The following is a 14,388-nucleotide window of genomic DNA, read 5'->3' on the forward strand; positions in this document are numbered from 1 at the left end:
TGTTTTCTGTCTAAAGATCCTGTCACATTTGTTGAAGAGTTGATTGGTGGTTCTGAATTCTCTCAGCTTTTGCTTGTCTGTAAAGCCTTTCATTTCTATTCCATGCTTTAATGAGAACCTTGCTGGTTAGTGTAATCTTGGCTCTAGGTTTTTCTTTCTCATCACTTTAAGTATATCCTGATATTTCCTTCTGACCTGAAGGGTTTCTATTGAAAGATGAGCTATTACACTTGTGTGTTATTTATTGATTTTCCCTTGCTGCTTTCTGTATTTCCTCTTTGTGTTAGATCTCTGTTACTTTGAAGAACATATGTCTTGGAGTATTTTGCTTTGGGTTTCTCCTGTTTGGATCTCTCTTGATTTTTTGGACTTCTGTGGCTATTTATTTACCAATATTAAGGAAGTTTTGACTATGTCACTTCAACTATTTTTTTAAAAATCATTTATTTATTTTTACTTCAACTATTTTCATGTCCTTCCTTTTCATGTTCTTCTATGGCAACTATAAGTCGAATATTGAGGCATTTAATGTTGTCCTACACGCCTCTGAGGTTGTTCTCATTTCTTTTAATTCTTATCTTTTTTCTTCTTCTTTTGTCTCTGCTTCATTTATTTCCATCATTCTATCTTCCACCCCACTTATCCTCTTTTCTTCCTCAGTTAGTCTACTTTTGATTCCCTTCAGAATGCTTCTAATCTCAGTTATTGTGTGTTCCATTATTGATTTACTCGTTTTTATTCTAGCTCCTTGTTAAATATTCTTGCATCTTCTCAATCCTGTCTATAATCTATTTATCTTTAGCTCTATTTTGTTTTCAAGATTTTGGATCACCTTTAATATTATTCTGAATTCTCTCAGGTATATTCCCTATCTGTTCCTCTTTTGTTTAGTTTAATGGGTTTTTATTATATTCCTTCATCTACTGATAATTTATATGTCTTTTTAGCTTGTTTAGATTTCAGTGTTTGGGGTACCCTCTCTGCAGACTGGAAGTTTGTGGTTTTGCTTAATTGTGGAGTCTGCCCCTTGTGGGTGGGGTTGGCTTAATGGCTTTACAAGGTTACCTTGTATCTTTTTTCTGGTGGGTTGCACTCAATATCTCTGAAGTGCAATGAAGTGTCTAGTAGTGACTTTGTGGTTTCTATGCATTTGAAATTGCTTTGGGAGTCCACTTGGTAATGTTCAGGTTTGTGTGCCTGTTTAGCTGGATAATTAGCCTGGTGTGTCTTGCACTGGATCTTGTTGGCTTTTGAGTGGAGCTTAGTTTCAGTGTAGGTTTTGAGAATTTTTGGTGATCTCTTCTATATTAAAGTCCCTGAACTCAAGAGTTCTCTGATGTTCTGAAGTTTTGGAGTGAAGTCTTCTGCCTCTGGTTTTTGGTCCTTCTCTTACAGTGGCCTCAAGTCTTCTCCATCCATTCAGCATAAAATGTAAAACCCATAGATTATTAGCGAAATAATTCTCCAGCCATGAGTAGCCATAATTCTGCAGCCAGGAGTACCAAAAGAGTTTAATAGATTTAAATAGAGAAGAGAAAAGGCAAGAAGGAGATAGAGATGACCTTGAGAAGAAAAGGGAGAGAGCAATCAGCTGGCAAACAACTCCCTAAGTGAAAAATGGACAGCAAAGATTAGATTATTAAAGGTACAAAATTGATACAAATATAAAAAGCAAAGATTAATAAACCTAGAAGAGATGCTAACCTCTCAAAAATACAATATAAAATCTACAAAACAAATTCAATTGAAAAGACAAAAAAATGAATATTTTTTTAATTAGGAGTTTTTTTAAAGGTAATACTAAGCTATAAAATTAAAGCTAAAAGAGTAATATAGTACTTTTTAAATTAAGAAATGATAATAAGTAAAAAATATATTTAGGAATTTCTGGGGAGCTGCTGTGGACAGTGTGGGGTCAGATCAATTGTTTCAGATAGTCTCTTGATCTGGCTTATATTTTTTTCCTTAATGTCTATTGGTGCTCTTCAAATACAGTCTCCAGTATTAAATGCAGGGTTTTAATCAGTTGCATCTGTCTTCCAGAGTGGTTCCCCCTACTTTGTTTATTTTGGTTTCCTCTAGTTGGTAGTCTCTTTAGTGTCTAATTTCCATCCTGACACAAAAGGGTAAAGATGGCTGCTTATTTAGGCTCACTTGTTCAGTTGTGCTGTGGGGAGGGAGGGACACTGTAAACAAATACTGCTCACATGTATGGGAGTGCTTGCAGTGGATGGACCACACTGGATTTGCCTCAGCCCAAGGTGACATGTGCTCCCCGAGACTAAGCTGCTCAGGTTCTCAGGTGTTTGCAAGGGTACAGGTTTGGTTGGGCTATCCATTTTGTGCCTTTCTCTGCTTTAAGCAGCTCAGGTGACTGGGTGCTTGGTGAGTACACTGCCCCATGCGGCCCACAGATCTTAATCACCTCCCTGGTCCAGGCCCCTTCATTTCCTGGGTTTCCCAAGAGAGCACAGTCCCAAGGGTACCACATGTTTCCTCTGGGGTGCTGGTCTCAGGCTGACACTCCTGGCAGATGTCAACTTTCCAGGATCCTAGGAAAATGTGATTAGCAATTGGAGCTTGCTGTCAGTTTGGTGGAAAATGCCGTCTCTGGATCTGAGACTGCAGCAGCCCCTTGTCTTCTCGGTCTGGGTGTTGCATGCCTGCCTCTCTGTCTCTGGGGAGAGAGGGCCCTATATGGCAGCTGACTTGTTCCCTTTTGGTATTTTCTCAATTTTTTTTTTTCCCCTGTGAGGGCACCAAGGGTCACCATTCAGTGTTAGCATCTTTGTCAGGAAATTTTTTTTTTAATTCCCTTTCTGGAAATATCAATTTTTGGGTTGCTATCTCATGTAAGCTCCCTCAGATTGTCCTCCAGGCAGTCAGGCTTGGGCCTTTACCCTGAGGATTGATGATGTAGCATGCAACTCCCTGCCCAGTCCCTACTTACTGGGGGCAGATGGGAACATTTGGGCCACTTTTCCATCTCTTCCTGTATTTATGATTAGGTGCATATTCTGTGTGTTCCCCTCCCCCCTCCCCCCTTGGTTATGTCTCCCTCTCAGATTCCAAATCTCCCTATAGACACACCTGTGTGAGATGATTTCCTACTATGTGGAAACTTTCCCTTCTTCACGATCCCTCCCCAAAATGTTCTCTGTCACTAAATATTTTGTCACTGTTTTTGTCTCTTTTATTTTATCATACCTCTTTTTGAAGAGATTGAGCTGCCTCTCTGTGCTTGATGTGCCAGTATTCAGAAGTTGTTTTTTTGGAAGTTTCTCAGTATTCAAACTAACATTGGATGAATTTGTGGGGGGAGAAAGTGGTCTCCCTATCCTATTCCTCCACTATCTTTTGACTCTGCCCCCCTAGATTGTGCTTTTGAAGTATAATTAATAGGACTAATTTTTTTCATTCTTCATAATTGCTCACGGATTTTCTTTCACATTTATTTTCTTATGTTTCAATGTTTTCTTTCATATCTTCATAGAATGCTCTAAAGAAATGTTTTCAAAATTTTCTTAGCTGTGGTAGAATATACACAATGCAAAAATGATTGTCATTTGTATTTTTCTCTCTTTTCCTGTTTTTCAAATGACTTTTTTAAAAAATTCTTCTTTAGTCACTGTCATTTCTCACTCATTGTAATCCCATTAACTGAAGCACAACAGTCTTGTCTGTCCTTTGTCTGCTGGAGTATGCTCAAATTTGTGTCCATTGAATTATTGATGCTATCTAACTATCTCATACTCTGCTGTCCCCTTCTCCTATTATGCCCAATCTTTTCCAGCATCAAGGTCTTTTCCAAAGAATTGGTTCTTTCCATCAGGTAGTCAAAGTATTGGGATAGCATCTTCAGCAACCATCCTTCAAATGAATATTTAGGGTTCACTCCCTCCCATTTTTTAAAGAGTTTTTAAAATCATAAATGGGTGCTGAATTTTGTTGAAAGCATTCCCTGCATTTATTGAGTTTGTCATATGGTTTTATCTTTCAATTGGTTAACATAGTGTACCACATTCATCAATTTGCATATATTGAAAATTTCTTACATCCCTGGGGTAAACTCAACTTGATCAAGGTGTATGATCTTTTTATGTAGTTTTGAATTGTGTTTGCTAGAATTGTGTTTGCTAGGCATGACTTGTGCCTGTATTCTAGTTGGGGGAGGCAAGTTTTCTTTTTTTCTTCTGATATTCAGGGCTGTGTGATATGGTATATTTTGGAGTGTGTGTGGGACTATTGTCTGCTGATTATTGTTTTTGTGTGTTTGTCTTGCTTGTTGTTTGGATAAAGTGTGCTGGTTTGGATGGTTTCAACATTTGGGTGATACCAGTCGTGTATAGGTGTTGAAGTTCTCATTGATTAATATTCCATGGAGTTCAGAGCTCTCTGGCAGTTTGAGATCTTGGATTCAGTGTTCCCACCTCAGTGGTTCAGGTGCTACTAGGGGACCAAGATTCCAGAAGTCATTTGTTATGGAATTAAACGGGGTTAAAGTAAACACACCAAGACAAAAGCAAAACATAAAATGAAGTAATGGGTGAATTCAGATAGGTAGTGAATATGCAGACAGATTATTACAAAAATAATGAGACACACTTACACACAGAGCGATATAACCAAAGTATTCCTAAGCAAAAGAGAGTAAAGGAGATTTACTTGATGAGGAAAGGAAACACCAAGTGATATTTACCAACTGAAAGCAGAATTAACTCTCATTTGGAAAAGTGAATCTGAGCAGAGTGCCAGCTGGGGAATATAGCAAAGAAACTGCATCAATTTAACTTACATGTGGAAAAAAAAAAAAGTGAATAAAAATAATTGAAGGAAAAAAAAAAGAAAAAAAAAAGAGAAAAGAAGGGAGAGATAAGAGAAAAGGGAGAAGTTGAAGAGACAGTCAGAAAAAAAAAAAGGAGAAAAATAGAAGACCAGAGATAGGTAGACATATGCAATAAAGATTTCTATATATTCAGGGATAGCTACAGCAGGTAAAGGATGATAAGAAAAATAGTAATAGTCAAACAGAGCAAAAGAAAAATTAAAAGTTACATTAAAGAGAGGAAAAACTCTTTACAATTTTAGCAAGAAAAACAAAAAAAGAGAGAGAGAGAGGAAAGCCCTGGAGAACCACAAAAGTGGCTTTGGCAGTGTTATGCTTATCTATTTCTGATGTCGTGTTGAAGTGGCCCTCTCAGCATAACTTCACTACCCCCAGGAAAGCACAGTCAAGTCACAAATAAGTTTCTCCTAATTTTGAAAAACTTATATTATGTGAATGTATTGCTGAGAAGAATGCTGCTCTTGGATGGATTGCTCTGTGTAGGTCTGTTAAGTTCATTTCATCTAAGAGTTAGGCCTTATGGCAGAAAGTGAAGAAAAATTAAAAAGCCTCTTGATGAAACTGAAAGTGGAGAGTGAAAAAGTTGGCTTAAAGCTCAACATTCAAAGAATGAAGATCATTTCATCTGGTCCCATCACTTCATGGGAAATAGATGGGGGAAACATTGGAAACAGTCTAAGATTTTATTTTGGGGGGCTCCAAAATCACTGCAGATGGTGATTGCAGCCATGAAATTAAAAGGTGCATACTCTTCGAAGAAAAGTTATGACCAATCTAGATAGCATATTCAAAAGCAGAAACATTACTGTGCTGACTAAGGTCCATCTAGTCAAGGCTATGGTTTTTCCAGTAGTCATGTATGGATGTGAGAGTTAGACTGTGAAGAAGACTGAGGGCCAAATATTTGATGTTTTGGAACTGTGGTGTTGGGGAAGACTCTTGAGAGTCCCTTGGATTGCAAGTTTATCCAACCAGTCCATTCTGAAGAAGATCAGCCATGGGATTTCTTTGAAAGGAATGATGCTCAAGCTGAAACTTCAGTATTTTGGCCACCTCATGTGCAGAGTTGGCTCATTGGAAAAGAATCTGATGCTGGGAGGGATTGGGGGCAGGAGGAGAAGGGGACAACAGAAGATGAGATGGCTGGATGACATCAGTGACTCTATGGACTTGAGTCTGAGTGCACTCCGGGAGTTGGTGATGGACAGGGAGGCCTGTCGTGCTGCAGTTCATGGGGTCGCAAAGAGTCGGATACGACTGAGTGACTGAACTGAACTTAACTGAAGAGTTAGGCATTACTGGGCAGCTAAAAGGCAACAATAATATCCCCTGCCATCAAGCATTAGCAATTGCAGTTGTCATCAACATTGTGTCCTGGGTGGAACTAAGGGTGAAGAAAAATGGTTATTATTCAGTGCTCTGTATACTGATGCTAGATAGTTTAAGATGCATATCTAAGGGATAATAATTTCAATGAGTCCAGATTATTATATCTTTCTTATATAGAAAAGCACTGAAATCATTAGAGATGTTTAAAGTGTGTGTGTGTGTGTGTGTGTGTGTGTGATTAGAAGTAAACCTCTGATGTTGAACCGTGTTTAACTATTTTGTTTTCTCAAAAACAGAAGATTTTATTCTCAAAAACTCCTGGATAATCGGATTCATTTGTTATGTCTTCAAACTAATTCCTCAGGGCTATCAGAGAGTCTGTCCACTGGGATATAATCCTCAGTAAATTCCTCAAATAAAATCTAACTTTCAACATTTAGATCATTATATATATATATATATATATGTGTGTGTGTGTGTGTGTGTGTGTGTGTGTGCATTTTCAATTAAATTAGTATTTACCATGTGAGTGGAATTCCCCAAAACAATATAGTCTTTAGGAAAATGAACCCTTACTGAAAGTATAGTAGCTTGTGTAGAAATTAATGTAATGTTGTCAGTCAAGCTCTCTTGCCCCACACTCTCATGTCTTCTCACTCCACATTTTGTAAACAATGATTTTCCACTGTTATGAGCATCTGAGATCACATAGCATTACACAAACTCATCACAAAGTACTCTCTTGGTAACAGGCTACTTTGTGTGGTGTGTTTATATGAGTTCCACCTGAAAAAGTGCCAAGGCTGTATGAGGCTGTATGACAGGTTCATCCAATGGGACAACCATGAGAGGAGAGCATACAATGCATCTGCTGTCATGGCTGTTGCATCAGCCAGGAGAGAATAACACTGTCTGAAACTCCTATAGCTACTCACATCTTCCAGCCTATTGCTCTTGCCTACCCTGGGTTCAGTGAATAGTGTGAACAGCAAAACAACTGGCATCACAAACAGGATCAGCAATACATAGATGATCTTCATTTTGTTTTGTTTTGGTGTGTGTGTGTGTGTGTGTGTGTGTGTGTGTTTTCTTATTGGCATGCAAAAATCATTGAAACAGGAGATTGTGAGAACTGCCATCACAGGGAGAGCTATTTTCCATTTTTATTGTCTATATGAGATGATGACTGCTAACTTGACAATGCTTGTAAATCAAAACATCATGTTGTATACCTGAAACATGAATCCAGTGACATATATCAATTGACCCTGAGTAAAACTAGAGAAAAAAATGAAACAAACACTTTTTTATTCTCTATGTTATATTTGTTCATTGATTCCAGGAAGGTGACTGAAGGTCAGTTAGCCCTGTCGATTTTCTTATAGAAGAGGAAAAGCAGATCATCTGAGAGTTCTTGCGTCTAGAGAAATTGTCATTAAATGTTTCCTTCAAAAAATTTCAGGGCAAGTGGTATTTTCAATGTCTAGATATAAACAGTATTTCCATAAATATTGAGACAGATAGGGTAGAACCAGAGCTTGATGAGGAGACTGAATTATTTTCATTTTTTATCCTTGAGAGAGAGAGAGAGAGAGAGAGAGATTGCTAGGCAAAGTCCACTGTTTTAAATTGTTTTATCCATCTCTCTCCTTTTTCCTCTTCTCTTACTGTCTTCCTACAATTTCCCCTTCCTTATAAATTATTTTCAAATCATTAGGTAACAATTTACGTGACAACTGAATGAAGGTCAGTTAGCCCTGTCGATTTTCTTATAGAAGAGGAAAAGCAGATCATATGAGAGTTTTTGTGTCTAGAGAAATTGTCATTAAATGTAACACTTTCTGTGAGTAAGTTTTCTGCACACCTAAATTATCCTATCTTCAATTTGTCTCATGTAGCAGGGAGTGCATTTTTTACAAGAATGGAAAAAAAGAAAGATTTCTATATTATTGGGCTTCTGGGTTTAAAGCAGTGTGTCTTTGGAAAATCTGTATAAAGTGTTCCAAGATGGCATGGGGATGCTTTCATTCTCTCCGAGTGGACACATCGATTTTAGACCAGTTGGCCTTAGGGAATCAAGTCTCTATTATTGCTTCTATTAGGTTTTGAATGCCAACCTCAAGCTGAGCCTTTTCCTTGTCATTTACACAAGGTTCCCAGAGGATGCATAGCCATCTATTTCTCTTGAAAACTGAGTTTTTTTCCAGGAGAACGTCGGCTTAGAGTATAATTGTAGTGCATTCTTTGGTGGTAAGGACACCCTTTACAAGGCAGTCAGGATCTCTGGGTGTGGGGTTATTTAAATAGCCACTAATTTTTCTAGTTGCCAATCTGATCACATGAACCACAGACTGTCTAACTCAATGAAACTAAGCCATGATGTGGGAGGCCACCTAAAGTGGATGGGTCATGGTGGAGAGGTCAGACAGAATGTGGTCCACTGGAGAAGGGAATAGCAAATCACTTCATTATTCTTGCCTTGAGAACCTCATGAACGGTATGAAAAGGCAAAATGATAGGATCCTGAAAGATGAACTCCCCAAGTCAGTAGATGCCCAATATGCTACTGGAGATCAATGGAGAGATAACTTCAGAAAGAGTGAAGGGTTGGAGCCAAAGCAAGAGCAACACCCAGCTGTGGATGTGACTGGTGATAGAAGCAAGTTCCAATGCTGTAAAAAGCAATATTACATATGAAACTGGAATGTTATGCCCAGGAATCAAGGCAAATTGGGAGTGGTCAAAGGCGAGATGGCAAAACTGAATGTTGACATTCTAGGAATCAGTGAACTAAGATGGGCTGGAATAGATGAATTTAACTCAGATGCAAGATTGAAGGCAGGAGGAAAAGGGGACAACAGAAGATGAGATGGTTAGATGGCATCTATGACTCACTGGACATGAGTTTGGGTAAACTCCAGGAGTTGGTGATGGACAGGGACCCCTGCGGTTCATTGGGTCACAAACAGTCATTCACAACTGAGTAACTGAACTGAAGTGAATCTTCCTAGTTTGTCTCTGCATTTGATAAGATCTTCTTACCAGGGGAATATTGGAGCTCTGTAATTTAATAGATCCGTGGCAGTCTATTGACATGAATTATCTAAGACACATTCACGAATGACACTGCATTGGCAGAACTGGAGCTGGCATGGTCATTTTATAGAGACCTGGGATGTAAATGAAATAATAGGTAAGAGTATAATAAGACTTACTATGTGTTTTCTGAGCTTAATGCTTAATGATATCTTCTGGCTCTCAGTATTTGCCATAACTTGTATGCCTTAAATTGGAAGAAATACAGATGGAGGTCAGGCAGAAGAACTTTCTGAACTTCTTTCAAGGAAGGGAAAGTGAAAAACGCAGTTGGGTGGATGAGGGATTTTTTAGAGAAATGAGTTTTAGAGACTAAAGAGACTTGAGGTGGTGCCAGATTTTGGGGATTAGGTATTTACAGTAGGGGACTAGAAATCCAAAAAGCCTTCTTGAATATCAAAATATATAAGAAGGAGGGAAGTACAGAAGGGACATACAAATCTCATACAGAGAGTATGAATATTCACTTTTTTTTTTTTTTCCTTTTTTGAGGTCTAATGTCAGAGTCCATCTTCAGCTGCCAGGGATTCAACCTCAAGGGGTGAGCAGTGTCAGCGAGAAACTGAGGCAGCCTCTAATTTTTCTTGGACTGCATGTTTATTTCAAGTTTATGATTATCTTTTATACTTTTACAAAAGCATTAAGTCAGAGGTTTGATATTTTTAGTTCCCATTGACCCATATTTATTTTTCTTCAAAAATCATTGTTGCCCCTCAAAAGGAGTGCCTTCCTCAGTGATTCTCTTATCTACTTTTTCTCATGCGTGCTTGTGAACACACTGTAATTCATGGTAATGTCTGGGCTGCAAACCACATTCCTCAGTTTATTTCTTACCTTTCTAAGTCCTGTTTGCCTCTAGTATCCTAAGCTCACTATTTCTTAGAAAGGGCTTCTATCTAATAATATCTCTAAAGCCCCTTCTTTCTATAAGCTATAGTAGAATATGCTAACATTATAGCAATCCTTAAATCTTTGGCTTCTATTTTAATTATTCCTAAGCTCTAAATTCATCAAACTCTTTGCCGTAAATACTTTTCTCACAAATAGGCTTCAGATAGCAATCCCTCCCATGGCCTTAAGCTGTGGCCTGTGTGCTAACCCTAGAACACTATTTTTTGTAAAAGCACTTGAACAAATGTCAGTGATTAACTTTAGGAATTATTCTTTGAGCACAGCTCCAGAAGGCTTTATGCCTTCTCATGCTCCTCTCAAAAAGAATAAGGACCTTAATATTCTCTTCAGTCAACTCAGCTGAGGAAAGGAAAAAAAATGAAACAGAATCACAAAGTCTAATTCCTTCATTCTGGTTCCATGCCTACAGAACAAAGGGAGAGGGTTTAGGGCCTTGCCTCCTTTTTGTCAGTAATGCTTAATGTTGCTCCCAGCAGTCTAATTTTTGTTTTGCAGATTCATTTATTTATTTTTTTAAAATGGAGTCCTTAAGACTTTTTTTTTCACTTTGTTCTTTCAAGTTGATCTTCCTGTGTGTAATGAGAATTTTCTAAAAGTTAATTTAGATATAAAAGTTATTGTTTCCCCCCCCCCCCCTCAAAAACTTATCTGGGCATCAATGGGTAGGATCTCCAAGCATGAATCCAAAGTTTGACATAAATCAGGAAACTTTTTGTGTGTGTGTGTGTGGAAATATTCTATGCTGAAGCTTCAATGTTTTGGTCAAATGTTGTGAAAAGCTGACTCATTAGAAAAGATCCTGATGCTGGAAAAGGAAGGAAGAGAAAGGGATGACAGATGATGAGATCATTGATATCATCACTGATTCCGTGGACATGAGTTTGAGCAAGTTCTGGGAGATGATGGTAAAGAACAGGGAAGGCTGGTATGCTGCAGTTTGTGGGGTCATAAAGAGGACATGATTGACCCACTGAACAAAAGGAAGAACAACCTCCATGCAGCTTTCCACTTACAGTAAATTTTTACCAAGAACCCAAGATCCATCCCTGGAGTGGGTACAGATGATATAGCCTGCATGGTCCAAAATGGCCATTTCCAAAGATAGCCAAATAAAATTAACCCTGTTGCTCTAAGTGGTAAGGATGATATTTTTAAAAACTTTTATTTTGTCCCTCCCATAAAGCTGAGATGTCTCTACAGACCTGCTAATCTGTGGCATAGGGCAAATGATACTGAGATGGAATTTTCCCAGAACAGAGAAAGGCACAAGATCTCAAGAATGAGACACCTTATTAGGAAACTTTCCTGAGAGCTAGCAAGCTCAGAGATAACATTTTACCTCCTGGGTTATTTAACATGACAGTTAGTTTCCAGGCACTTGTCCAACAACCTGCACCCTACTTTCTGTAAAAATCAGGGTGAGTACACTCTTCACTGGATCCATGCCAACTTCTAGGAAACAAAATGAAATAGGAGATCCTTACCCGTATCTTTTCTTTATGTTATTTTTATTTAATTTACTTTAATTAGAGACTAATTACTTTACAATATTGTGGGGATTTTTGCCATACATAGACATGAATCAGGGTGTTCATGTCTCTCTCCATCCTGAACACCTTATCACATCCCTCCCAAAAGTATCCCTTTGGGTTGCACCTGAGAACCTGTTTTCAGTAACACGCTTCATGCATTGAGCTTGCACAAGTCATCTATTTTGCATAAGCTAATACACATGTTTCAATGCCAATCTTTCATATCACTCACCCTCACCTTCTCCCATATAATCTGAAAGTCTGTTCTTTGCATATGTGTCTCTTTTTCTGTCTTTCATAAAGGGCCATTATTTCCATCTTTCTAAATTCCATATATATACATTAATAAGCTATATTGCTGTTTCTCTTTCTGGCTTACTTCACCTTGTATAATATGCTCCATTTTCATCCACGTTATTAGAACTGATTCAAATGAGTTCTTTTATAAACCTGAGTAATAATCCATTGTGTATATGTACCACAACTTCTTTATCCATTCGTTTGCTGATGGACATCTAGGTTGCTTCCATACCTAGCTATTGTAAACAGTGTGGAAATTAATATTGTGGTACTCATATATCTTTCAGTTCTGATTTCCTAGGTGTTTATGTCCAGCAGTGTGATTGATGGGTTGTATGACACTTATATTTCCAATTTTAAAAGGAATTTCCACACTGTTCTTCATAATGGGCTGTACTAGTTTGCTTCCCCACCAGCAATATAAGAGTGTTCCCTTTTTTCCACATCCTCTCTAACATTTATTGTTAGGAGACTTCTCTCTCTCTCTCTATCCCTTTTTTTTTATTTTTTACACTTAAACAATTTATGTATTTTGATTGGAGGCTAATTACTTTACAATATTGCAGTGTTGCTTCTTTCTTTCTTTTTTTTTTTTTTTTGCCATACATTAACATGAATCAGCCATGGGTATACATGTATTCCCCAGTATACATGTATTCCCCATTGAGAACCCCCTTCCCATCTCCCCCCGCATCCCATCCCTCAGAGTCATCTCAGTGCACCAGCCCTGAGCACCCTGTCTCATGCATCAGACCTGGACTGGTGATCTATTTCACATATCATAACATGCAGGTTTCAATGCTATTTCTCAGATCATCCCACCCTTGCCTTTTCTCACAGAATCCAAAAGTCTGTAATTTTTTTTAAAGAATGTTTAGCAGCTTAGTTTATTACATATATTTGACAGTTGTTTTTATTGCCTTTCGATTACTAAGTGATGCTATGGAGTAAAAAGGATCTTGATGTCATGAATGTTCTGTCTGTTCTTTACATCTGTCTCTTTTGTTGTCTCACATATAGTGTCATTGTTACCATCTTTTTAAGTCCATATATATGTGTTAGTATACTGTATTGGTATTTTTATTTCTGACTTATTTCACTCTGTATAATAGGCTCCAGTTTCATCCACCTCATTAGAACTGATTCAAAAGCATTATTTTTAAATAGCTGAGTGATATTTTATTGTATGAATTTGACATTTTCATGGCAGCCATTCTGACCAATATGAGATGGAAACTCACTGTGGTTTTGATTTGCCTTTCTCTAATAATGTGTAATGTTGAGCATCTTTTCATATGTTTGTTAGCCATCTGTATCTCTTTGGAGAAATGCCTGTTTAGTTCTTTGCCCCCCCCCCCCCTTTTTTTTTAATTGTGTTTTTCTCTTTCTGGTATTGAGCTGCATGAGCTGCTGGTACATTTTGGAGACTATTTCTTTGTCAGTTGCTTTATTTGCTATTATTTTCTCCCATTCTGAAGCTTCCTTTTCATCTTGCTTTTAGTTCCCTTTGTTGTGCAAAATATTTAAGCAGATCCCATTTGTTTATGTTTGCTTTTATTTCCTTTACTCTGAAGATGGATCATAGAGAATTTGTGGTGATTTATGCCAGAGAGTGACCTGCCAATGTTTTTCTTTAAGAGTTTTATAGTTTCTGGACTTACATTTAGATATTCAATATATTTTAACTTTATCTTTGTGTATGGCATTAGCAAGTTTTCTAATTTCATTTTTTTACAAGTGTGTGACCAGTTTCAAGCACCAGTTGTTAAATATATTGTCTTTTCTCCATTTTATTTTCTCCATTTTTGTCTCCTTGGTCAAAGATAAAGTGTCCATAGGTGCATAGATTGATCTCTGGGCTTTCTGTTTTATTCCATTGATTTATATTTCTGTTTTTGTGTCAGTACCGTGATGTCTTGATAAGTGTAGCTTTGTAGTATAGTCTGAAGTCAGGCAGGTTGATTCCTCCAGTTTCATTTTTCTTTCTCAAGATCGCTTTGGCCATTCAAGGTTTTCTGTTTTTCTACATAAACTGTGAAACTATTTGCTCTAGTTCTTAAAATAATAATAATAATAATAATACCATTGTTAGCTTGATAGAAATTGCATTGCGTCTATAGACTGCTTTGGGTTATATGCTCATTTTCACTTTATTGAGTCTTCCAATCCACAACAAGGTATATTTCACCATCTATTTGTGCCAACTTTGATTTCTTTCATCAAGGTTTTGTACTTTTCTATATATAGGTCTTTTGCTTTTTTAGGCAAATTTATCCCTAAGTATCTTATTCTTTTCACAGCAATGGTGAATGTGATTTCTTCCTTAATTTCTCTTTGTTTTCTCATTGCTGGTGTATAGGAATGCAAGGAATT

This window comes from Ovis aries, chromosome Y (genome assembly GCF_016772045.2).
Source record: "Ovis aries strain OAR_USU_Benz2616 breed Rambouillet chromosome Y, ARS-UI_Ramb_v3.0, whole genome shotgun sequence".
Classification (NCBI taxonomy): domain Eukaryota; kingdom Metazoa; phylum Chordata; class Mammalia; order Artiodactyla; family Bovidae; genus Ovis; species Ovis aries.